This window comes from Marmota monax, unplaced genomic scaffold, assembly GCF_021218885.2.
Source record: "Marmota monax isolate L192 unplaced genomic scaffold, Marmota_monax_Labrador192_F-V1.1 WCK01_AAM20220418_F8-fsc00081, whole genome shotgun sequence".
In the NCBI taxonomy this organism is placed as follows: Eukaryota; Metazoa; Chordata; class Mammalia; order Rodentia; family Sciuridae; genus Marmota; species Marmota monax.
In genome coordinates, this window is record NW_026695234.1 from 3,297,157 (window position 1) to 3,322,252 (window position 25,096).

The 25,096-nt window shown below is 52.8% G+C and overlaps 1 protein-coding gene across 2 annotated transcripts in view; it reads right to left on the reverse strand.

Moving 5' to 3' along the window:
- Grik4 (glutamate ionotropic receptor kainate type subunit 4) overlaps window positions 1-18,724 on the reverse strand; it is a 408,987-nt gene extending 390,263 nt beyond the window's left edge. For both annotated transcript variants that reach the window (XM_046438798.2, XM_058577098.1), the window contains exon 1: window positions 18,563-18,724. The gene's annotated coding sequence lies outside the window, so the exon portion shown is untranslated. The remainder of the gene's footprint in view (window positions 1-18,562) is intronic.
- Between the last annotated feature and the right edge of the window lie 6,372 nt (window positions 18,725-25,096).

Sequence of the window (25,096 nt, forward strand, 5' to 3'; positions counted from 1 at the left end):
CGTGGCACCTGGACAGCGCCCCGCCCCCCAGCGCCCCGCCCCCCAGCGCCCCGCCCCGGAATCCTGCTGGGTGGATGGGGCCCTGGTCTGCTGCTTCCCCTTTCCTTTCCCCCAGGTCATTCCAAACTGCGTCTCTAGCCCTTTCCCCTCACTTACCTCTTCACACTCCCAAAGCCATTCTGTCTTTTCTGTTATTGGGACCACCGGGGCCATGAGGTGGCCTTGCCCCCCAATCCCTCCCCTGCCTCCTTGCACGGATCTGCACCTGACCCACCCTGGCTCTCCCCTGTGGTCTCCGTGGAGGGTCAGCCTCTCCTGCCTTCAGGTTCTATCCTGGAGCTCCCACCTCCTTGGTGGCTCTGCCCACATGCTTTCTCCTGGAGGTGCCGGGGCTGGCTCTGAGCAGCCTGGGAGAGCAGGTGGGCACTCCCCTTCCTGGTTCTTCAGTGGCACTGCCATCTTCCAAGCTTAAAGTCCACTTGTAGGCAGGGGCAGGGGGCGGCGTTTACAGCCCAGGAACTGGCAGACCCTGCAGATCTGAGCCCCCCAGGAGAGCTATGGAAGAGCACCAGCTCACCTCAGGAAGCCAGCCCACCTCAGGTCTGCCCAGGACCATCCTGGGCTAGCAGGGAAGTTCAGTGTCCCTTGGTCCTGGGTTAAACAGATGGCTGGTCACCCCAACCTCTTCATCTCAGATTCTAATCTCCCCTCAGTAACCTGCACTCATCCCCTTGCTGTGGGAGCAGCCCCCCTGAGCCCTGGTCTTCTTCCCCCCCGGGAGCCTCTTCTAGTCTTTCCTCCCTAGTGGGCCATCAAGGCCATTTCTCTGCATGTCCCCTCCAACCTGTCCAATGTGTTCTTACTGCAGCTGCCTCCTGCCCATGACCAGGGATGACTAAGAGAGACATCCAGAAATGTCCTCGTTGCCAAATTCACTGAACACTGTTACCCTCGCCCTACCTATACCTCACTGTAGCATTTTACCTTGAGGACAGCTCCCCCTTTCTATGGTCCCCTCCTCCCTGGCCTCCTGTGACACCGCTGTGCCCTGGATATCCTTCTGTGTGTGGCAACTTCCTCTAACCTCTTTGGTGGGCCCTGGGGCTGGGTGTGGGTGGTCCCAGGGCTCAGTCTCCAATCCCTCCCTTTTCATGAAATGCTCTTCCAAAGGGCATTTCATTCCCACATCTAGATCCAAATTCTTCGCCCTAGCCCTGAGTCTCCTGGGCTCTGGGCATGTATATTCAGTTGCACGCGGATATTTCCTCAGTCACTTCAAACGCGGTCTAACGTGGAGCTGAATCCACCATCTTCCACCACAGTCTAGACCACCCCAGCTGCCCTGTCCTGGGGCCAACTGCCCACGTGAAGAACCTGAGAGTCATCTGAAGGCTGGCCTCCCACCCCCACCCTCACCCCAGTCCAGAGCGGCCCACTGTCCTGCAGATCCTGCCTCCTTCCCGCCTCTGGGGCCACAGTCTCCACTGCACCTTGTGCCCTGCCCCAGCCTCTCCCACTGCATCACCCATGTCCCCAGGCCACTCTCCAGGGTTCCAGCCCGCATGGAGACCCGCCATCCTCCACACTGCAGTCAGAAGGATTAAGCTTGAAAACTGATCTGATCAACATATTTAAGTTTAAAAGCTTTCAGTGGCTCTCCCAGCTTTCAGAAGGAAATTAAAACTTTTTGGTGTCCATGTTCCACCCTCCCCATCTGGCTCTGCAGAGACATCCCGAGCTCATGACCCAACCCTGGGTATAACATCCTGGGGGCAGAAAACAGCTGTGAGGCTGCAGGGGGTGGGTGGAGCCAGCAACCCTGACTTAGAACCCCAGCATCCATGCCTTGTCCTCTGCCCAGGACCAGGCTCTGCTGCTGGAGGACATGGAGGTTCCTGCATGTGGGGTCGTAGGAACACACTAGAGAACACAAGGAAGCTCTCAGAACTTGGCCTAATGCTTGTGAGAGGGCAATAGATCATCATTATAAACACCATTAGCCTCTGGCGTGACCTCTACCACCTCCGGCTCGGGTGCCTCTCTGCCCTGCCCCCACACAGCCTCTGCCTCCAAGCTCTGGCTCTTCCTTCTACCAGGCAAACACTCCGGCTTGCAGCCCAAGCTCTGATGCAGGAAGGATTCCCCCTCCAGGAACCCTTTCCTGCTGGCCCATCCTGATATCAGTGTCCTCTCCTGTGTCCCCAGGGTCCCACCATGCTGCACACGTCTCTATTTCCTTCTCAGCCTCCTCTACAAAATGTTGAACTCAGAGATTTGTCCCTTTAGTGCTGAACACAGAACCTGCAGCAGAGTCGGTGTCCCCCCCTCCCCCAATCACACAGAATAGATGAAGGAAGGAAGGAAGGAAGGAAAGGAGGGAGGGACAGACGGACAGAAGGAAGCAGCACAACCAGGGCACATCCCCAAAGTCTCCAGGCACCTGATCTTCCCACATCCTTCCGAAGAAAAGCTCAAAGCAACTAAATCTCCAAAAGAAAGACTGCAGGCCAACTCTGCCTTTGTCCTGGGTGTCCCTGGACTTCAGAAAACTCTGGTTGAGGAATGAGTCATAGGAATCCACTCAGGAGGGACAAGTGGCTGTAGGGAGGCCAAGGCCAGAGTCAGAAAACAAAAGATGCTAATTATGAAGCCAGTGGAATGAAACCAAGGTTTGCTGGGTGCAGGGAAGGAGTCCACATCAGAGGAAGAGAAACGAGGGCAGAGCAAGCAGCCTATTCAACAGTCAACGGAGACTCCGAGGGCGAAGGACAGAGTAAATCAAACCTCTGACGGGCGATCAATGGACATTCAATTAACAGTTACAATATTACTAATTTACACAAAATGTCTAAACGATACCCTTTCCCCTCTGAGGAGACCTTGATTCATTGCATGCTGGCTGTTGGGACATTCCCTGATAACCCTGCAGGGCCACGTGGCTGCTGTGCCCTGCTCAGGGGCACCATGGCACCAGCAGCCAGAGCAAAGGGAGTTGCAGGTGGGGAGCTCAGGAGCACGCAGCTGTTCAGCGCAAGGTCAGGGGAGAGAGGTGCAGAGTAAGGGACCAGTTTACTTCTGAGGATGGGGGACTCGGGAGGCCCCTGTCAGGATCTTGCAGTCATCCTTGCAACAGCAGCCCAGAGGCTCCGGGCAGACCTCGAATGCCTTGCTCCCTGAGTCAGACACCCGCCAGGTGAGCTGAAGTCCTTCCTCCCGCTCAGACCATCCCAAGATGGAGACAGGGGAAGGTCCCCATTTGGGAGTAAAGAGGAAAGGAAGAGATGGCAATGGATCCATAGTGGCCACTGATGACCCTCAGGTGACATCCTGGGGCCAGAACCATGAGGCAGCAGGGTTCTAAAGGAGGCAGGAAGGGCTGAGTTCTGACCAAGACCTTGGCCTCTCATCGCTGTGGGCCTGTTCTTGCTCGGTAAATAGGATGATCCTGACAGCCAGCAGGAGGCTCCTGGGGGCACTGGACACCCGGGCACGGAGCCCCTGGTCCAGAGGAGACACTGGAGTCCAAGTGCTGATTTGGGCAGCACTGCTGAGCAGGATGCTGTGTCAGGGCCCAGGAGGGGGCATGAAGATGAGGTTGCTAAGCAGATGCAGCAACCTCTGAGTCACCCTCCTGGCCGTTCTGGCCTGGGGGATGAATCCTAGAGATGTTACAGGGGAAAAATATTTCATTACATGCAGACAAAAATCTCCCATTGCCCACATTTTCTAAGCTTTCCAAAAGCCCAGCTTAAGCAAAGCATGAGACCGACTCTAAAGAACCATCAGACCCTTCTGCCTGGACAGCCCAGCCTTCTCCTCCTGGTCCCATGTAGAGGGCCAGGAAGGACTCACTGTCCCCATTTTACAGATGAGGGAGCTAAGTCACAAAGAGCTGAAATGACTCTCTCCAAGTCACACCGTGGCAGGTCTTATCTTAAATTGGCATTTCCCCAGCCCACGAAGCTTCTGCCAGCAGAGGTGCCGTTGCCTGGCCATCAGAGCACTCCTCACCCTGAATGCTCTCCCACCTGAGTCCCCTCTTCACCCCAGGCTGGACCTGCCTCCCCACACCGTGGAGCCTGTGGCATGTCCCTGGTTGTTCTATGAACCTGCCTAGGGCTCGGAATGTCACTCTCAGCCCTGCGCCGCACAACCCAGCCTGCCCTGCAACGCAGTCACCAGAAGTTCCCTGGAGCACAAGTATAGGACTTCATGGGAAACGGCTTCCCAAATTAAGGATTTTAAGTACAGATGACATATTTGGGAGCCATTTACCCAGTCACCAGCCTCCTCCTCAGCCTGCAGATGCTGCTACCATTGGAAAATGTGCTTTCAAACAAATTGTACACCGTGCAGATTAATGAGTCCCCACACTGGACCAGAACAGAGATGCCCCCAAGAACAACCCCCAACCCCCACTAAGCCCTGAGCCCAATCTCAGAGTCTTCGATGGCTGAGACCCCTGTCACTCCTTTTGTGAAATATTCTTCCCCTGCCTCCTCTCCCCACCGGCCATCGACTGATTCATTTACTCACCATTATTTTTAAAACTCAAATTTTATTAGCAGTGGAGCATGAGTAATAAATACTAATACACTGTTTGCACTTGAATTAGCCCTGCGTGTCCTGGGACCACAGGGCTATTCATCAAAGGCAGACTTCCCTCCCCACCTGCACCTTCTGGTAGGGACACAGGTCCTTCCAAGGTCAGGGACTCTCAGGAGCTAAGTGAGCACAGGGGCCTCTGAGAACTCACACTTGCTGTCCCCTGATTCCTAAGGAGGCCACTGAGCTGCTCTGGAGGGAGGGCGTGACAGAGGCATGACATCAGAAAAAGGTGAACCGGGTTCCACTCTACTGCTGACCTGCAGGTTGACCTGGGGCACATGGGCCTGTTCCTGGCCTCCCAGGCTCAGGACCCAGTGGGGGAGACTGAGCAGGAAGCAGATAGCTGTAAGACAGTGTCAGAAGAGTTCCAAAGAGGGGGGAATTGGAGGCTGCATTAGGAGCACATACAAAGGACCTCATGTATGCTGGGGGCAGAGGCAGCAGAAGAGGACTTCCCAGAAGAGGAATAGATACATAATATTGTAGAAAGAGAAAAAATGAAAGAGAAGTTTCTAAAAGGGTAAGCAGCATGTGCAAAGGCCCTGAGGCAGAGAACCAACGCTACACTGAGAGCCAGTGTCAGAAATACAGTAAATAGGATCCCTAAGAGAGGATCCCTGTACTCCTGCCCTCTGCCAGCCTCTAGTCAAATGGGGTCGATAAGAGTAACACATTGAAGACAGGCTTAAGATATAAACCACCACAAGCAACCAGAACTGGTTAATGTACTCTATTCACAGCATGTATGCTCCTGCTGAGGGTCAGATGCTGAAGGGGTTAATCAGGGCAGGACTCCTGAAGGAGATGAGGCCAACTTAGCTGGAAAAGAAGGACACTTCTCTGGCACTCTGACCATCAGGACTTTTTCTCTCCCCCTGACTAGGGACCCTGGATACCAAGAAGGCTCTTCTGTTTAGCCAGTTGCATATAAAGGCAAACACAATACTGTCCCTCCCTCCCCAGACAAGGCAGGAGTGGCTTAGTGTGAGTATAAGTTACAAAAGCACCTGACTTCCTACTTTCCTCCAAGCCCAACCCAGGCTATGAGCTCCTCCCTGCTTCTCCAAGTGAAGGAGAAGACCCCAGGCCCCTGCGGGGCGACAGTGAGGAAATCCACAGCTGCAGCTGCAGCCCCCTCCCCTCCGCTGCAGGAATAAACACTGTCCTGCCCTCTGCCTGGCAGGGGGTCTATGCTGGAGGGTTTTATTGAGCACCCCACCATTAGTCCTGGAGCCTCCACCTGGCCCCCTTCCCCTCACAACCCTGGAGACCCCACAATGAGCACAGCATGGCTCACTCACGGCTCCCCAGACCAGCCTGTTCCTTCCTGGCTTCTGCCTCCCCTACTTCCATTCTAGAAGCATCTCCAGGTTGGATGGAGCATGGAAACTGAGGCTTTCTCACATATTGTAGGCAAGCTGCAGCCAGAAACACCTTGCATAGGGCAACTAACGTGACAGAGAACCAAGAGCCCAACGCCTAGTCAGACCTCCATAAACCTCAGTGACCTGCAGACTCCACTTGGAGGAGGGTGCTACCTCTGGGTCTGCTCCCATCTCACCCCACTCTGCCACGGCTGGCTGTTCGCCTTTGGACAACTTGGATCACCTCTATGAGCCTCAGTTTTCCTAAGCATAAAATGCGGGTTGTTGTAGGATGAGTGAGAAAATGCTTGTGGAGTGATGAGCACACTACCTAAAATATTCGATAGGTACCAGCTACCATTTTTATTAACATCATTCTGGGTCTCCTCTTGGACATTTGATCAAGTGACTTATACTTTAGCACTATAACGTGGCCATTATACGCATTATAAGCACTTAAATTTTTAAAAAATATTTTTTAGTATTGATAGATCTTTATTTTATCCATTTATTTATATGCGGTGCTGAGAATTGAACCCAGTGACTCACACATGTGAGGCAAGCACTCTACCACTGAGCCACAACCCCAGCCCCATAAGCACTTGAATTTTAAAGAACTTTTAACACCAACATATAACATACAGGTAGAAACGTGCATGTTAGTGTCCACTCAATGGCCATCCACGTAGTCGGCCCTTGGATCACCAAACAGCATGACCAATATTCTAGGGCCTCCCTGGGAGTTCCTTCCAAGGGTATCCATCACCCTGACTTCTGCTACCATAGATTACTTTGCCTGGTTTTGAACTTTATATAAATAAAATCCTACAGTATATACTGAAATACCTTGTGATTTAAGAAGCCCTTGTATAGATGTTATCTTATTTGCTCTTCCCCAGCCCAGTGAGATCAGGTTTTTATTGTCCCCATTTTACTACTGAGCAAACAGAACCTTGTCCTGGCCTGTCCAAGGCTGCAGAGTATCAGGGAATCTCACTCTGAGCAGGCCAGGACCCTCTCCTGTCACCTCCCCCCAGGTGACTTCCGAACATATCAACCAGCACCTCCCTATGACAGCAAGTCCTCCGCCCAAAGGCCTGCTCCCTCCAGAGAGCTTTCACAGATCGCCTGAGGATGGCCACTAGCCTGTCCTGCTCTGCGCCTTTCTAACCCAAACCCCAGGACTTCACCCACGCTATCCTTGGCATGGATCTGACGGGGATGCACATGGTGCCTGGAGCCCCGATCCTCACCCGGTGTCTCTGAGTCCCAACGCCTGCATGAAGCTCCTGCCACACCTGGCCCAGTAGGAATGGAGCTGGCTAGAAATGGGGGTGCCTTAGGTCCCGGCCAGGTGGGGAGCAGGGTAGCAAGGCACCTGTCCCCATGGGCCGATGAGCGGCTCTGAGGGAATCAGTCTGGTGAAAGGCAGGAGACCAAATGGGTCACCTGCGGGGAGCCCATTCCAAGCCCTGATTCTACAGGTCATGGTGACCTCCCCTCTCTGAGCCTGTTTCCTCAATTGTAAAAGGATTTGACTGGATCAGTCCGTTCACTCAGGGCCCAGATCAGACCCACGCTGAGCCAGCCCAAGGGGGTAAGGAGGGAAGCTGCCTGCAGCTCAGAAGAGCACCGGCACCACGGCTTCCTCCAGAAAGCTTCAGTGCAGGCCCCATGGCTCAAGGTCCAGGGATGATCGTGACCCCAGGCCTGGGTCCTCTTCTGGGTCATGGTGCCTTCTCATCTCTGCACAGAGACAGCCTTTTCCTAGGACTCTGCCCCCACAGCACCACCTCCCATGCTGCCCCTGCCCCCCTCAGACCTAAGTCTACTCCAGGGTAAGCAAACTGGAGCCCGCACAGGCCTAGCCCGCGGTGGGTGCACCTAGAGCAACAGCCTGGGTCTGGCCTCTGCTCCCAGAGCCTCCTCCTCACTCATGGGAGCTGTGTGTCCCCCCAGCCCTGATCTAGAATCACAGCTGTCACCCCATATGCTGCCTCTGCTTTCACTACCCACCCTGGTCCAATCCCCTATACCCCTGGTTGCCAGACTCAGCTGGCTTCAAGGAAGAGGCAAAGTGTCCTAGGCCAAGATCCAGGCAGACCAAGGTTACCCTCTACTGGCTCAGCTCCATCATGGGTGATGCCAACCTGAGAAGTGATCCTGCAGTCCAGCAGGGGATCCAGAGTTGACTTCCGAACCCTACAAGCCTGTGAGCTGAAGCCCTCCCGTCCAAGCTTCCAGAGGCTCATTGCTAGTCCAGGGCTCTAGGATCCAGACCTCTATAGACAAGCACTCACAGAGGAAGCTGATCATTCAACAAGTGTGCATTGAGCATCTACTATATGCAGGTACAACCCTAAATGTTGAGGAATGAATGCTGAGAAAGAGACACAGTGCCTGCGCCAGGGGAATCCATGTCTGTGGGACAGTCTCTGCGGACCTCCCTGAAGCACCCAGGGGTGGCCTGGCCTTGTCTTACCCCTCCACCTGACCATCCCAGGTGGGCTGCTTTCATTCCTGCCCTGCTGGGAGCTGGAGGCTCGAGCAGATTCCTCCAAGCTCTGCAGAAGGCCTTGGCCACCGTGGAGACGCAGCAGTGTAAGAGAACGGAGCAATGCTGGGTTCAGCTGTGTGACCTTGTGCAAGGGACTCGGCTTCTCTGAGCATCTGTGGTCTCCCCTGTCAAGCAGGACTAATTTAGCTCCAGTGCAGGGCTGCTATGAGGACTCACAATGACATGTAAGGACAGAAACTGGGGAGCAAAGAGCAGCAGCAGCACTGCCCCACGAATGTAGGGCGAAGGACAGCTCCACCCGGGCTCTGCAGCCCAAGGTCAAGCTCTGGCCATCCCACCTAACAGCTCTCCTCCCGGGAAGGGTGGAGGGGAGCAGTCCAGAGCGCAGGGGAAACGCACTCTCGGCTGACTTTCCACCCCACACAGCCCGATGCCTGTTCACCGCCAGTTTGCACCCCCCTGGCAGAGCTCCTGTTCCAGCCGATGTACCTGGGCTCTGGCAGGACTCTTCTCTTCAAAGGAGCGTCGGATGGTGCTATTTTAGCTCCCATAAACGCGTGAGCTTTCTCCCCCAGGTGCCCACTCTGTGCTCTTAGATTTGGGTCATCTGAATTTGGGACCCTCTCACGGATGTCTGCAGCACCACCAGCCTCCTAGAAGCTCAAAGGCCCACTTTGTGGCGTCTTGCAGACTGAGCCGATACCTGCGCATTCCGGAGGACAGGTCTTGGGGTGTGGCCTGCTACACCGGCTGCGTCCAGCGCCACTTGCAGCAGGCATTCTGGAAATGGACGCTCACCCATGGGTATGTGGCAAGCCCCGCCATGGTCTAGGCAACGGTCTCCCTGGAGGCAAGCCCAAGCCCTGGACACTTCTCCAAGCCTCCTGGGTCACTGTCACCTTCCTGGTCCAGAGTTTTCAGTCTGAAGAAAAGAGTTTGGGCACGCAGGGAGGATGGGATTGAACGCGGCTTTGTTCCTTGCTCAGTGGGCATCTGCACATCCCAAGGGGCCACATGGGGTTACAAGGAGGGGAGTGGGATGAGTATCCAAGGGAAGTGGATGTGGCTCACCTAAGACAGAACCTTCTGGTATCTTCAAAAGAGAGTCACCTACATTGACTGAGCACCTTCCAGGTGTCAGGCAGCAGGCTGGGGCTTGCCCTGCGTGGTCAAGAGCATGGCCCGGGTGGCCTCATTTATCTCCCGGCTCACCACTCCCAGGGCTCACCTTGGACAAGCTATGCGATCACTGTGGGTCTGCTTCCTCACTCTTAAGACTACAGCACCCATTGCACAGGGAGGCTGGGAGACCAAATTGGTACCTACCAACCACCTACAGCAGTGCCTGGATATGGCAGGTGTGCCCCAGGTCGCCTTTCAGAAGATGGGGCAGGGCAGCTGGAGCAAGGGAACATCCACAGGAGGCTCCATCAGGAGAAGCCTCAGGTGGGAGGTCCAATGCAATGACCTCAGGTTCCTCCCAGGAATAACATTTTGTGGTTCGTTTAACCTCCAGGGTTTTAGTTTCCCAGCAATCAAATAGGCATTGACATCCCTGGACAAACCCTGCTTTGTTCTGCGTCCATTCTCAGCCTTGGGAAGAGCAGGGATTATGGAGGATGGCTCTTTCCACCACCGGCACAAACGGAACGCTGGACGGCAGTGGTTCTGGGTCCTGACCCCCTTCCCCATACAACAACTAGGTGGTTGTCAGCTAGTTTTTGAAATTCTGAGAGTTGGGGACAATAATTTCTACCAGTCCTATCCACCTTTCAGGTTTATAGGCCTTGGTGATCTTTTGGGGAGATGGAAGTCACCAAGAACCTAATAAGCCTTTGGGAAGGGGACTGACCATCAGAAGTGGCACGGCAGCCTCGGCCCAAGGGTGGGCTGTGCTCACAGAGGCTGGGGAGGGGCTGCAGAGGGGCTCCATGAAATGGCTCCAGAAGGACATTTTGGCCCTCCCTAAACCCACTCTCAAGTCCCCAACTCTGAAACCTACTCTACCACCACCAGAAAGAGAAAGACCCCCAACCCATCCTATGAGCAACCTTGCTACGGATGTTATTTGTAGTGATCTTGGGACTGAACTAAGCTACAGGAGACCCATCAAGAGCAAGAATAGCCCTAACTGTCACCCAGTGCTGCCTCAGACTTCTTCCCAAAGATAGCCCCAGTTATTCTGCTGAAAGAAAGTCCAAGACCCCAGTGAGGTCCCCTCCCATGAATCCCTGGCTTACAGCCCAGGGCAGCCATGCCAGCCAGCCTGGAGCAGCTGGTGAATAGACTGGACTCTGGCTGGTCCTGCCAGGGTGGGGCTGGAGCTAACCCTTGAGTCCAGTGTCACTTGACGGCTCGTGAGAGGGTCTCACCAATGCTTCCATCATTGCCTTTTTCCTGTTTCTACCCCATGCCCTTCCCTGGACAGCCTCCATGGTGGAAAAGACCAACACACAATTCAGAGAATACTGCAATGAGGGGTGGATCCTTAGTTGACTCCCCATCTGACCATCCCACTCAAGGTCAAAGAAATCACACCCAAGACAGAAAAGCATCCCAGTGCAGAGGGCCCCACTGCCAGCTCCCCAGGCCTGCTGGCCGCTGGCTGGGCTGGTGTGGGCCATGAGGGTATCAGCTCTAGAAATGAGCTTCGGCCTCATGGCCTAACACATGAGGAATGGAAGTGGCAAGCAAGCCAGAAGGACAGTCTAGGAAATCAGAGGAGGATCCGTGTATATTCCACTACACACGCATATGTGCACACACAGACACACACAGGAACACACAGGAACTGTCATCAGAGTCTGAAATCAGACTACCCGGGTTTAAATTCCAACTCTACTTCTTACTAGCTATGGGATTTTGAGCTAATGAGTCATCTGTTCTGGATCTCAGCTTCCTCATCTGTTAGATAGGTATAACAACAGCTCCTTAAAGTTAATATCTTTGTCCATTTAGGCTGCTATAAGAAAATCCTATAGATTGGATGGCTTATAAACAAAAGAAATTTATCTCCCAGTTCTGGAGGCTGGGAGGGCCAAGATGAAGGCACCATCAGGTTCAGGGTCTGGTGAGAACTTTCAAAGATAGCACTTTCTCTTCACATCCTCACATGGTGGAAGAGGTGAAGGACCTCTGAGGGATCCCTGTGATAAAGGCACTAATCTCATTCCTGAGGGGCCCATCCTCATGACCTAATCAATTCTCAAAGGCCCTACCTCCTAATGCCAACACATTGGAGGTTAGGATTTCCACAAGTAAATTTGGGGGAACACAAATATTCAGTCCACAGCAGTTATTAAGAGGATTTTTAACTAAGATAACATACAAAGACTCCACTGTGTCATGCATGCTACGTAATACGCAGTGAATAAACATTAGCTATTATTATTGTCATTGTCATTGATTTTGTTGAATTCACATCTACTCTATGTCAGCCTGGTGTGGGGCAAAAAAACAAAGCCCCATGTCTGCCCCCATGGCGCTCACAGTGGAGGGCTTTCAAGATTCAGGGTCTTCATTCTCCTGCTTCATTATAGTTCAAGTTTGTCTGGATGTTGGGACTGAACCAAAAGATTGTTGAAGCTTCTCTTTTTCAGTCTTTTCACCCCCACAAGGACTGCCACAAAACCCAGTAAAAGGGACACAGGCAGGGGAGCATGGAGCCTGGGCTTATACCCAGCTCTGCCACTCCCTGGCTGTACAGCCTGGACAAGTGACCTCACCTCTCTGGGCCCTCTTCTGTCTGGGACTTAGATTAAATCCACTCAATACTTCACTGATCCAAAAAAAAAAAAAAATAGGGGTTCTCCTGCTTCCTAAAAGCATGACATCCCTACCTCATCCTCTCCCCAACCTCATTGGGAATGTTAATTCTGTGGAGTCTTTTTTCCCACAAGTACTGAAGATTGACCCCAGGAAGGCATTACCATTGAGCTACATCCCTAGCCTATTTTATTTTTTTTATTTTAAGATAGCATAAGTTGTTGAGGTTCTTGCTAAATTACTGAGGCTAGCCTCAAACTTATGATCCTCCTACCTCAGCTCCCCAAATTTCTGGGATTACAGGCATGCACCACTGTGCCCGGCTTTACGGGTCTTATGTACTTGGGCAGGGCTAGCAAGATGCTATAAAGATAAAAATGTAATAATACTTCTAACAACAACTGCTGCCAGTGACCAGGAACTTCTCCACACCTGCTGAGATTACAGAGGTCACTGTGGAGCTGGTTTAGCTCTGTGCCCTAAGCCAGGCAGCTGAATCTGGAAGACCCTGATACACAAGTGCTAACCACTGCACTACCCAGCCTCCAGGGAGCAAGGGAGGTGCCAGCCCAGGTCACCTGACAGGGAGAGAGCTGCAGACAGCCACCCTTCACACTGCTCCTGAGATCCAGTTTCTTTCTTCAGGAGCCAGCTCCAGGCTGCAAAGCTGGCTGAGCAGAGCAGACCACCCCAGCTTCCCACCCTGAGATCTGCCTCCATATTCCACATCATCTCAAACTTTTCTTTTTCATGAAGTGTGCCTTGCAGCTGGCCACTCACTCACACATCTTAACCTCCTCTGGGCTATTGATTTCTCATTCTATTAAATCCTCCTCTTTAACTCTCATCCTTAAACTCCAATTCTAAACATGTATTTACTCCACAGCCACCCTCCCAGGCCACCACTAGGACTCCCCTGTCCTGAAGGGTCAGCCTGCTCCCTTCCAGGGGTTGTGGCAGAAGCCCCCAGGGGCTCCATGTAAGCATCTCACTGAAATGGGAATTCCGAGAGGTAAAGTTCGCCATATGCCCGTATTTTAGAGAAGAAACCAAGGCAGCGTTTTGTAACCTGGGTTTCCTGCTTTAACCCTGTTCTCTTCCGATAGTCCACAGCATGGCCTCTCCCCAAGATGTCCAGGGTGACTGTGCATACGGCAGCTTTCCTTTCGTCTCCTCATGGCCACAGTGACATGCAGCATCCTGCACAGTGATTACCAGACTACCTGGTTTTCCTTGGTGCCTCTGAGAACACTGTCCCTGACTTAGAAATGAGGAGGTTGGGGTTCCAAGCAGCGGGTCTGTGGACCCCCCAAGGCCTCTCTTGAGCTGAAGAGCAGCCTATTTCAAAGTCAAGACTGAGTGAGGAAGCAAGGCTTGTCAGTAGTGTTCCCACAGGCCCGGGGACTGCTGGCCACACAAGACAGTACTGCATGGCTGGGCGCCAAGAGGAGAGAGTCACGGACATGAGGAAGTACAGCAGGCTGTGGAGCCAGGCCAGTTCCCGGAGGCCTGAGGCCCACAGGGCCTGTGCAGTTGGCTCTGTAACACACACTTGCTAAATACGAGTTGAGGCCCCTTAAACAGGACAAATATTTACTAGCACCTGCTCTCTGTAAGCATCAGGGACATCTCAGCAGGCAAAGCAGACGCGGTTCCAGCCCTCTTTGGATGTCAGTTCCATTCTCAGTCCCCTGGAGGTAACAGACACAGGAGGAGGACTGGAGGGCAGGGAGTGCTGGGTACAGGATCCGGGGCCTTGAAGCGGGCAGCAAGCACTAACAGGAAGTTGGGGAGGTAAAATTCAGACATCAGAGACCCCTGGAGCCAGTTCATCATGCAGCGTGTGCCACACAGAACTATTTAGCTGCTGTCCAGCAACTCCAGAGGCCACAGGACCCTGTCCCTGAATGCTCCAGGCAGCCCCCTCAAGGCAGTCTGGGGAAAGCGCCCCGGCTTTCCCTCAGCCCTGCTTCCCCTTCTGGCTTCCCTATTTCTGAAAGCAGCATCACCAGTCTCCCTGGCCTCCCGGGCTAGAAATCTCAAAGTTATCCCGACACTTCCTGCTCCTTCGTCTGCTATACCCAATCTGTCGGCACGTTCTGCTGTTCCTTGGAAATGTCATTCAAGTGCACCCCCGCTTAGCCCTCAACCCCTCTTTTGGCACAACACTTCTCTGCCCAAGAATCTTCAGCGACTCCCCACAGCCTGCTGCCTTCACCTGAGCCTTTTCTCTCTGGAGTTCAGTCAGTCCTACCTACCCTCCTTCTATGCCTCGAACGAGCCCTCTACAGCAGACAGGACTCTGCACCTGCCCCGTCCATTCTGCCCACTTGCTCCATCCTCTCCCCTCTTGTTCTGCCTGTGCAGTCCCTGTTCACCCCGCTCTCTGTGAAGGCCTCCCCTGTGGGCTCCATCCAGCTTGGAATGCCTGCTTCTCACATCCACGGTGCATGTGAACACAGACATGAGGTTCCACCTGAGCAGGGTCCAGCATACTCTCCACCCAAATAATTCACCTGCAGAAGAAAGAACAGGGCCCGCCCCACACTAACTACCCACTAACCCCCCAGCCCAGGCTGCACTGCACGTAAATCTGAGTGTCTCTGGGATCTGGAGCTCCCACTAGACTGTGACTCGGGACAGGGTGTATTGACACTGCAGGGGCCCCAGGGACTACCTGTTCCCTGTGAAGGTGGAGATTGGCACATCTAATTCACAGGGCAACTGGGGTGATTGAGCAAAACAAGCAGAATATGTAGTCAATATGATGTTCAATTGATTCCTGCCTTCCTTCTCATAATCTACCCGGCCTGATGCTGTGGTATGAGATTTTTTTTTTCATACTGAATTTGCTAAATGTAAGACATACCCTGTTTTATGTAACAAAATAGTATAGTCAAGTAACAACTGTTTCTTATGTCCCCACTATGCATGGGGCCAGTTTACAGGTCATGAAGGACAGTGCCTGTCCTGTGAGGAGCAAAGGCCTTGCTCCTCAAGGGATTTGCTGTCCAAGTCAGGAGACAGACAGGGCAGAGAGTTATGAATTCTGGGCAGGATTAGGGAACTAGCCAGGCTCAAGGAGAGGGAGAGTAGGTAGGGCACCCAGGGGACATGCCCCAGCAGCCCTTTGCCTGTGTCCACTCACATTCCCGCCACTCACGTTCCATGCTGCCAGCCCTCTGGTGAAGATTATCCTCATTTTATAGGTGAGGAAAGTGAGGCTCGGAGAGGTTAAGTCTCTTGTCCAAGGTCATACAGAGAGGGTTGAGAGGACAGATACCTGGATGGGCCTGACACTGAGCAGCCGGAGCTGCTGTCCCTTCCATGCTATAATTGCCTCGGGCTGCACTCTGAAGGCAGGGCAAGATATGGATGGGCAGGGGCTGGAACTCAGTGGCAGAGCACCTGCTTAGTGTGCGTGAAGTCCCAGGTTTGATCCCTGGCAATGAACAAAAAGCAAGGACAGGGGCACAGTGAGAGCATACGGATGGTGCCTGGGCACACAGGTGAGCAGAAGGTCATGCCAGATGACACACATGGCCTGAGGCTACACCACATACATATGGCCTTCAACTTCAAGCAAAGGCATCTGAACTATACCCAGGAGCCCACTGCCACTGAGGGCTCCTGAGACAGGGTCACCTGTAAGACACAGTCTATCCCACATGAAGGAAGAAAGCCCTGAGCTATCACTGGGATGGACTGAAGCATGGGAGAGGGAGAGGTGGCCTATCTGAGGACTGAGAAGCTGAGACCTTACAAAGTGACAAGGATTCCCCCATGAGCACAGGACTGTGAGTCCAGAGACCTCCCACATAACTGTGGAGCCTTGGATCAGTTATTCAACTTCTCTGAGCCTCAGTTTCTGTTGGTCACTGATACCTCCTTACTGGCTGTTGGTACAGACCAAATGCTATAGGGCCATGGTAGGGATCAAAGTCATTCTGCTGAAAGGCTTCTGGAAAGCTGCAGAACTCTGTACACATATAAGGGATGAATACTTTGCAGCAGGGACAAGAGCTGTGTTCTTCCCACATGCGCACTAAGGCTGCCCACTCTCACCAGCCACATAGCCACCGGTGTCCCACTCACCACTTTTGCTTTCTGAGCTGGTTTTCCATGTCACGCAGAGCCTGTCTTCCCCCTACCCCCCATCCCATCTCTTCAGGGTTGAGACCCAGCTCAGGGGAGTTGAGCTCCTGTCTCCAGGGCCCCCTGTCTTCCAGCAGCACTGCCCACCTTCCTAGAGAAGGGTTCACTTTCCTCCCTTTACAAAAATGTCCCCTCCCCATCCTAAGGGAAACCAAACTGGAAAGTGAAATTATGAAGAAGCCCCAGTCTCTCAGAACTTTCCAGTGCTGGAAAAACAGCAATGATCAAGATGCAAAGGGAAGGAGGAAGGTAATAACTTGGAAACCTATGATCTCCTCCCAACTCCATTAGCACCTGTCTCTTCCCCACTAGGGACCAGCCCTGCCTCTGGGGCTCAGGTGACAGGTCCAGAAGAGGAGAGAGGTGAGCTGGTGAGGCAGGCAGGAGGCTGGTGGGCAAGCCCAGGCCACATGAAATGAACAAAATATGGAAAATTAAACAAACCCAGCCACTGTAATGTGTGCATATTAGATTAACTTCTCCAAAGGGTCATGACCTTGAGGAACACATCCAGCCAGTGTGGAAAATAATAAACCTGATTAATGATGAAGCATGAGCTGCGGCTTCAGCAAATAAAGCAAGCCCATAGATGCCCAGTGGAATTCCAGGAGCTTCCTTCCCTGGCAGGACGGATCACAGCTGACTCTCCAACCCCTTGCCCATCACCAAGCACAGACACTCAGGGACTAATGTAAGACAGGATTTTTCTCTCACATGCCCACTGCCAACCCCAATGGCCCCATCCCAGTGGATGCCACATCAGCTGTATCCAGGTGCTCTTAGAAGTGTCACTACCACCAAGTGACCCACAGGGAGTGCACATGAAGGTAGTTCTCTTCATCCCTGGCAGGGCTCAGACCTCTTGGTCTGGTCTTGAGAGATGCCCACTGCAGGGCAGAGAGGTCCAGCCTTGCCAGAGCTCCTCTCCTCTTTCCAGACAACCCAGGCCCCTGGGAGACATGCCCAGGAGAGCCACTGGAGGGAGGCAGGGAGGTGGCACCGCGTGGCATCACCAGACAACAGCACCAGGAGGAAGATGGCAGCATCAAGTACAGATGCCAAGAGCCAAGCAGCCCAAGGTCCAGGCGGGGAGCGGCTCAGCCCGCATTGCCCCACCACTGCCAGGCAGCCCGGCAAGAGGGACCTGTCCCAGCCCCTTCAGCGATCAACCTCAACCCAAGGCCCTCAGCCAACTCTCCCCAGGCTCCACCTCCTCCCTCACTTTCCTCAGCTCCAGGGAGCCAGGCGCGAGGCACAGGTGCTCACAGCGCCTTGAACCCCCTGTCCCAGCAGTCGCCCGCGCGTCCTCCACCCAGCCAGGTCTGAGCCACTCCTGCTCTGCCAGTCCCCACGGGAGAGCATCTCCATGGGCTCCCCTCCCCCTCCACCCAGCCCCCTCCCCCTCCACCCAGCCCCCTCCCCCTCCCGCGCCTAATGCAGGTCTCTAGAGTTTCTCCCTCACTTCCCCACTCGGTGAACTAGGGTGGGATGTCTGGGAACCCCATTAGTCGCGGGAAGGAGGGTCATTTCTGATAGGACGCTGGTTCTGCCAAAGCAAGACGACTCGTGGGGTGGGGGGTGTGGTGGTGGCCGGAGTCCAGGGCAGGGGCAAGGGGCAGTCGAGGCAGATGGCAGCAAGGGAAGGGGAGAGGGCTTCGGGCGCAGGGCTGCGCTTGAAGGAGGACCGTAGCTGGGGAAGAGCAGCGCGGGGAGAAGCGGAGGGTGACGAGATGGGGGAGAAGCGCCAGTGTCGGGAAGGGGCCGTCATCCCTGCAGGGGGCAGAGGCAGGGCTGGGAGTTGTACCGGGAAGGGGGAGGACCACAGCGGGAGGACGGAGAGCCAGGGAGGGGATGCAGAGGGGGGAGGCAGACGGTGATGGAGATTGGAGGAACTACGGGAGCAGAGCGGCGGGGGCTCGGTGGCGAATTGGGGGACGCAGGCACCGAGGTGCCGGGGACAGGGCGGCTGAAGGCGGGAGAGGGGAGGCGGGGGCGGGGGCCGAGCTGCGGCCCCCGAGGGTAGGAGCGGCGGAAACGTCAGAAGTCGGGGTGCGGCGCGGCAGGGGGCCGGCGCGATGGCACTGGGGGGGTGGGGGGCCGGGGGCAGCCCGAGGTACGGGCTGGGGTCTCCGCGGAGGGCCGATGCCCTTACCTGGGCGGCTCCGCACTCCGGGGGCTGAGCCAGGGACCGGGTGCTGCTCTGCCGGCCGCTGGGCTGTTGTTTTCCTTTTTTTTTTTTTTTTTTTTTTTTCTTCCGCAGCAACCGCGGCGGCTCCAGCCCGATCCGCCGGCAGCCGAAGGCAGAGTCTGTGTCCGGCTGCGAGCGAGCCGGGAGCGGGGAGCGCGGGAGGCGCGCTGCGAGGCGCGGGGCGCCGCCCGGCGGGCAGCACGGGAACTGCGGCGGCCCCGCTCGCGCCGGCCGGGGGGGCGCCCCTTCGGGGCCGGCCCGCACCCCGCCGGCAGCCGCAAGCCCCTGAGACCACTCCGGGACCCGCGGAGCGCGCCCAGAGCCCAGGCTCAGGGGCAGCGGAGCGGCGGCAGTGGCGGCCGGGGGACGGGTCCGAGAAGCCCCGGCAAACTTGCGGCCGCCAGGGCCGGCCAAGCGGGAGGCGCCCTGCTGAGGAGCGGCACTGAGCCCGGACGAGGGGCGTTCCGCAGGCCGAGGCGCGGGCGCGGCGATGTCTGGAGCTCAGGTGGGGAACCCGGACGCAGCCCGCACCCTCCACAGCCCTGCGCAAAGGGGCAACCCACCCCGGCCCCCGGGAGTTATTAGCCCGGCCAGCTTCGGTGGGCAAAGGGCGCCTCCTGGTGGCGTTTGGGGAACAGCGCGAGGGATGAGCGTGCCCTGTTAACCAAGAGACTGGCCTTGGTGGGGGCACGGAAGATGGAGAGCGGGAGGATTTCTGGGCAAGACCATATTGACCACGTTGTTCCACCTGTTCCAGGGAGCTGAAGAGCAACAGCTTGCACTTGATGGTTCCAAGGCACTACTTAATGAACACAAACATCTTGGAAGGAGCTGTCATTTCACGTTACCCACCAAGAGCCAAAGGCTATGAGAGGGGAAGGGACCAGCCTGAGTACAGAGGTAACATGTGGTAGGACCGGGGGCGGGGGGGGGGAACCAAGCCCCCTGACATACGGTTCCATCCTCATTTACTACATCATAGCTGTCCGAAAAATGGGTCTGGGAAATGGGAGCCCAGCAGGAACAGGAGGCCCAAGGGACATGTGAACTCCTCAAACCTATTAGTTCCCCTTTTCCAACCCACAGGGCCTCTGTCTTGAAAGCACCAATGAACTGATTGCCTCCCCTCACACACACATACACGCTACTAATGCTGAACACTGGACTGTTTTGACCCCAGATTGAAATGTCATCAAGTCAAGTGAGCAAACATACAAGCAAGGTTTTTACTGGGGCATCCATTCAGGAGACAGCTCTGCCAAGAAGTCAGTTCTGCTGGCAGGAATTGGGGGGGAGGGGAAGAAGCTACTGAGCTGTTTGCAGGTTGGGGTTTAGGAATGTTGCCCCAATGAGTTAAATGAAAGCACCGAGGCTCTAATGATGCACCTCATACTATTTGTGCCAAGAGGCACATTTGGAATCTCACACTATAAGTTAAGGTGGGATGTTGTAATGGCTGTCAGAGTGCATTTGCCCTCTGTCCCTATCTTACACTCATCAGCACACCCAGTCTCAGCAAAATTGTTTGTGAAAAAATCATTCCCAGACATACTTGGTTGGATCTCAGGCATGAAAGGTTTGTATGTGAACTATAGAATATTCATTGACATTTTCTTCCCCTTGGCCAGCCAGCCAGCCAGCACTGAGCTTCCTGCTTGGTGAGGAATATGGCTCTCTGCAAGAGCCTTGTCCTCCCTCTCCCACCTCCATACTGGGTTTCAATGCTCCTTAGGAAAGGGAGTCACCATACTGAACAGGGCTCCATTTCTCCAGACAAACATTATTTAGCACCTACTGTGTGCCAAGAGCAAACTGCCCACACAAGTGTGGTTTCCAAAATCCTTCATATCAGCTTTGTAAGGTAGGTGTAAGGGAAACCTAACCCCATTTCACAGGTGAGGAAACCCGTTCAAGTTTAAGATCACCTGCGAGACAGTAAGGCCCTGAGGTGAATGGGCTACACAGCTGAGTTTAACTCCAGCTCTGTTCTCTCACTCTGGAACTCATTCCCCTTACTTGCACAAAGGACAAAATTATCTAATGGAAAGTGCCCTAGGCTGGCAGGAGTGAGGGGCATCCCTGTGACCCAGCCAGAGACTTCAATTCCCTTGGCTTCAGTTTCCATCTCCAAATATGAGGGAAGTATCCTGGAATAGTCTTAAAGTTATTTCAAACTCTGACATGCATGAATCCCTAGCCTACTGGAAGGATGCAAGATCAGCAAGACCACAGAGGCTAAGTGTCTGGGAAGGAAAATAGTATAAAAGCGAAATGCTTTCTCATATTCTTTGGGCCTGATGAGCTCATCTTATGAACCAGGGAAATGAGGAGGAGCTTTTGGCAGGTCCCAGAGATTACTAATGACTGGCAGTAGCCTTGGCTGTAGCCTCATGAGGACCCCAGTTTCTTCCTTTCCTGCAAGGGTGATATTGATTTTCTTCTTCTTTAAGTCTCTGCCCTTAGAAACAGGAGTCCCTGCAAGGCAGAGGGTGGGCAGCCATGCCAGAGAAGCCTACTGTTAGGCCCAGCTAGTTGTACCCCACTCACTTCCGGGTCTCTTTCTTCCCTCAAGGCTGGCTGCTGAGTTCTTTTAAAATACTCACTTCTTGCTCTCCACCTTCTTTCCTCCTGAACATTGGTGCCACGTGCCAATCAGAACACAGTTCCAGGCAAGCTAACTTCCCAAGCTCAGTTCTAGGTGTGAGAAGGTCTTTCCAGATCATTTTTTGATTCCACAGTAGGGGAAGGTCAGAGAACAGTGAGCTGGCTTGGCTGATCTTGAATGAAGAAGCAGAATGATTGGGATGTGGGGCCCCCTCCTTTAGGACTTCTTGCCAGAAACCTTCCAGGTAGCCGACTGCTGGCTGTGCTAGATAGACAGGTTTGGATGTACTTGGGCATCGTGATTAGGTCTGGTGGATTCAATCCCTGTGGAGGCTGGAGACTGCAGGAAGGAGTTTGTTCTCCTGGATTTACTTTCAGCTCCTTCCGTCTTTGTATTTACCTCAGGGTCATGGATGAAGAATACTTGATCTGAATTTCCTACCATGTCTTTCCCACAGGTCCCTTGGAAGGTTCATAAGTGCATGAATGGAGCCAACTGAGGCACAGTGACTGGGTGATTTGTCCTCACATTTAGTGCTCATGCCATCATCATGCCACTGTCTCTTAGAAACTATCACAACCGTCTCCCTGCCGGTGGACTGGCTTCTTCCTCCAGTATACCCCCAAACGGCTGCCAGAGTGATGTATTTAAAACGAGCCCAACCACTTCACACCCAAGTGAAAAACCCTTCTAGCATCCCACATAACCGGGAAGGTAAAATTGAATCTAAAATTCCTTGGCACAGACACAAGGTCCCTGCTTGCTTCCCCTGTCTCGCCCATCTTCTGCCTCTGCCTGGCTCATATTCCATCAATACCAAAGTACTCCAGGTTCTCCGGTCATCCTGCCCTAACCCTCTGTGCCTTAATACACTGAATTCTGCCTGGCCTCCTCACACCCCCTATATACACATACACAAGTGCATTTTTACCTTTCAAAACAAAGGTTTGAATTCCTCTCCTGCCGGAACCATCTCACACCTCACTATCTCGTCCCTTCCTGACAGAATGAATTCTTTCTCTGGGCCCCTCTTGCATATACTAGAGGTTATGCTTACCTACTTGTTCTGTGTCTGCTCTAATAGACTGTGAACATGTTCTCTGGATCTATATTTTAGCTTCTCCCTTCTTTGGATTTGCCTCAGGTAGACCCATGAAGCAGAATATTTTATCTTAAATTTACCTGCCATTTTTTTTTCAAAGGTCCCTTCGAAGGCTCATCACAAGTTCATAGAGAATATAGACTACAGAGAAAGAGTTAGTGGGGTCGAACGACAATTCTAGCAGATCACAGTTGCTCCTGTTATTAGTCCCCATAAGTTAGGTGACATCCCCCAGCTAGCAAATATGACACTCTGGGTCCTCACTATGCTTGGAGTCTATGTTAATTTAGGCTGAAGTCGGAGTTCACATTTAAGGAGCTGGAGGATAAGGGAAGCAAGAGGCTGGTTGTACATTGTATTGCCATACAGCGCTACAGTCCATCAGTCCTATCGAAGCACTTCACTAGAGCTCCAGATTAAATGAAAGTAAATCCTCTGTGTCCTCGATGCCTGTGCTGGGGACAAATGGTTCATTCCTAAAGGATAAACTGGTCTAACAGAACCAGTTTAGAAATGGAATTGAAGTTAGGAGGAATGTTCTTTGATTTTTACCCATGCCTTACAGGATGAAATAAGCAGTAGTTTTCCCCAGTGACATTATGGATCAGTGTTGGCAAAGAACAAATAGATGTGGTCTGTGGTTTAGACATCGCATAGTTCTCAAGCCTCATCACACCATATTGCTCAGCCACGCTGGCTGCAAAGACTACAACTAATGGTGAAAAGCTGCATCCCCACTTGATGACCATATTATAACCCAGCTCCCTTCCCCTAACATCTCTTATCTGCATTTTATTAGTCTAGGCATAACAAATACTGTTCACACTGAAATGAAAATGAAAATCTGGATCGTCCTTGATCGGAATACAACCTGCCTCTCAGTGCTGCAGCCCTGCTCTCATCCCTAATGTGGGGACCTAATTCATTCCCGCCTCATGTCTCAGTCCCCATTTACTACTCTGCAGAGGAGATCAGCTGCCATGGCAATTAGTTCTTCATGAGATCTTTGGTGCCTATTAGGTGCCAGGCAAAACAGAAAACAAGATGAATCCAGGGCGAGTCCTTTTGGAGTCCAAAGTCAAGTAAAAGGTATTGTAGATGACACATTTTCTTTCTAACAATTCTGGCCCATTCTGACTTGGGGTATTTTCTGTATGGTATCATTAACCTACATTGATCAATTAACTCAGTTAAGTGATCACTGTCCAGGCTAGAAGGCAGGGTGGGGCTGGAGAAGCAATAAGTGGTTTATGCCAATTTAAGAGTCAAGGACAAGGGGGAGGTGTCACTAGGATGGGGTGGAAACCCAGAACTAGAGATATGAGTCTTCCACAGAGCTGCACTGTAGCTGGAGGTCTGCTGTCACTACAGCTACAGACGTGGAGAAAGGGGCACTGGTGCTCATGCACAAATGAAGACCAGGGCCGCCAAAGCTGCAGTCCTGCACTCACATCTCAGAGCGGCATTTTACAAGTATGATGTGCTTCCTCCTTGGATCCCCACAGTTAGTCTAGGTTGGTCCCATTAAGCCATGTTAAAAATACTTGCTTCTGGGAGGGAAGGGCTCGGCTGGAAGAATGATGGTCCAAGACCACCTTGGGAAGGGATGAAGCTCCTTTAACTCAGATGGGGATGGGGGGTTGGATGGAAACAAGGAAGCTGCATTTCCTCATCCTTCCGCATCTCCAAGGGTGACCAAAGAGACCATACAAATGAGCAGGAGCAAGAGGTAGCAGGATGAGTGATAGTGCATCATTTTCTATCTGGGAGCAAAGCTTAATCAATTTAGCAATGGCAGGTACAGAGCAACGGATCTGTCATCTCAATGCAACCACCCCAGGATATCAGAAATAAGGCAGCAGTTTCCATGTTCCCCCAGGTGTTTGGTATTTGGAATTTATCCAGGGTATAGTTTTGTCTAAACAGTGGCATTGTCTTCCTAAGAATTATTATGGAGTGACATGGAGATATTTGAAGACAAAAAAAGGTGTGTGCACATTTATGTATATGTGGGTAGGTGTACATTTATGTCTATTTACACAAATACTATTTACATTTCAGCAGACACCTGTGTTTCAACATATTGCTAGCCAGTTGTCTTTTTAGCTCAGTGGAGCAATAATTCATTGAATAGCTTCTGTCAGGTAAGGTATTGGGCACTAAAGGGGACAGAAAGAAAGATTGGACATGGTTTCTACTTTCAAAAAAAACATAGTCTGGTGCATTTAATTTTCCCTCCTAAAGGAAAACCTTTACATTTTATCTCACAGCAATTTTCAAGAGCTTGAGCTCCCTCCAGGAATTCAGAATAGCAAAAGGAATAAGCAGGATTTCTGTTCCCCCAGGACAGATATCCTAATTGTCCCAGCTAAATGAGGGGTAGGTTACATTGGAGAACCATACTGGCTCTGGTACACCCCTGTAATCCCAAATACTCAGGAGTGAGGCAGGAGGATCCAAGTTCAAGGCCAGCCTGGGCAACTCAACAAGACCTTGTCTCAAAATAAAAAATAAAAAGGGCTGGGGATGCAGCTTGGTGACATCTCCAAGACTGAAAACAACAACAAAAAAGGCAGTGGAATGTGCCCAAGTATGAATTCCCTGGAGAATACTCCACCAGACAGCTGCCATTAAAGCAAAATTTAATGTGCAATCATTTCCACACTTGTTCTCCTAGATACCAGGTAGAAATCTTAATTTTAGAAGAATTCAGTTATCTTAATTTGGAAAAGACTAAAGGAAGATGTGGTAGCTGTGTTCAGGTATTTAAGATTTTCCCTATGTTGCTCCA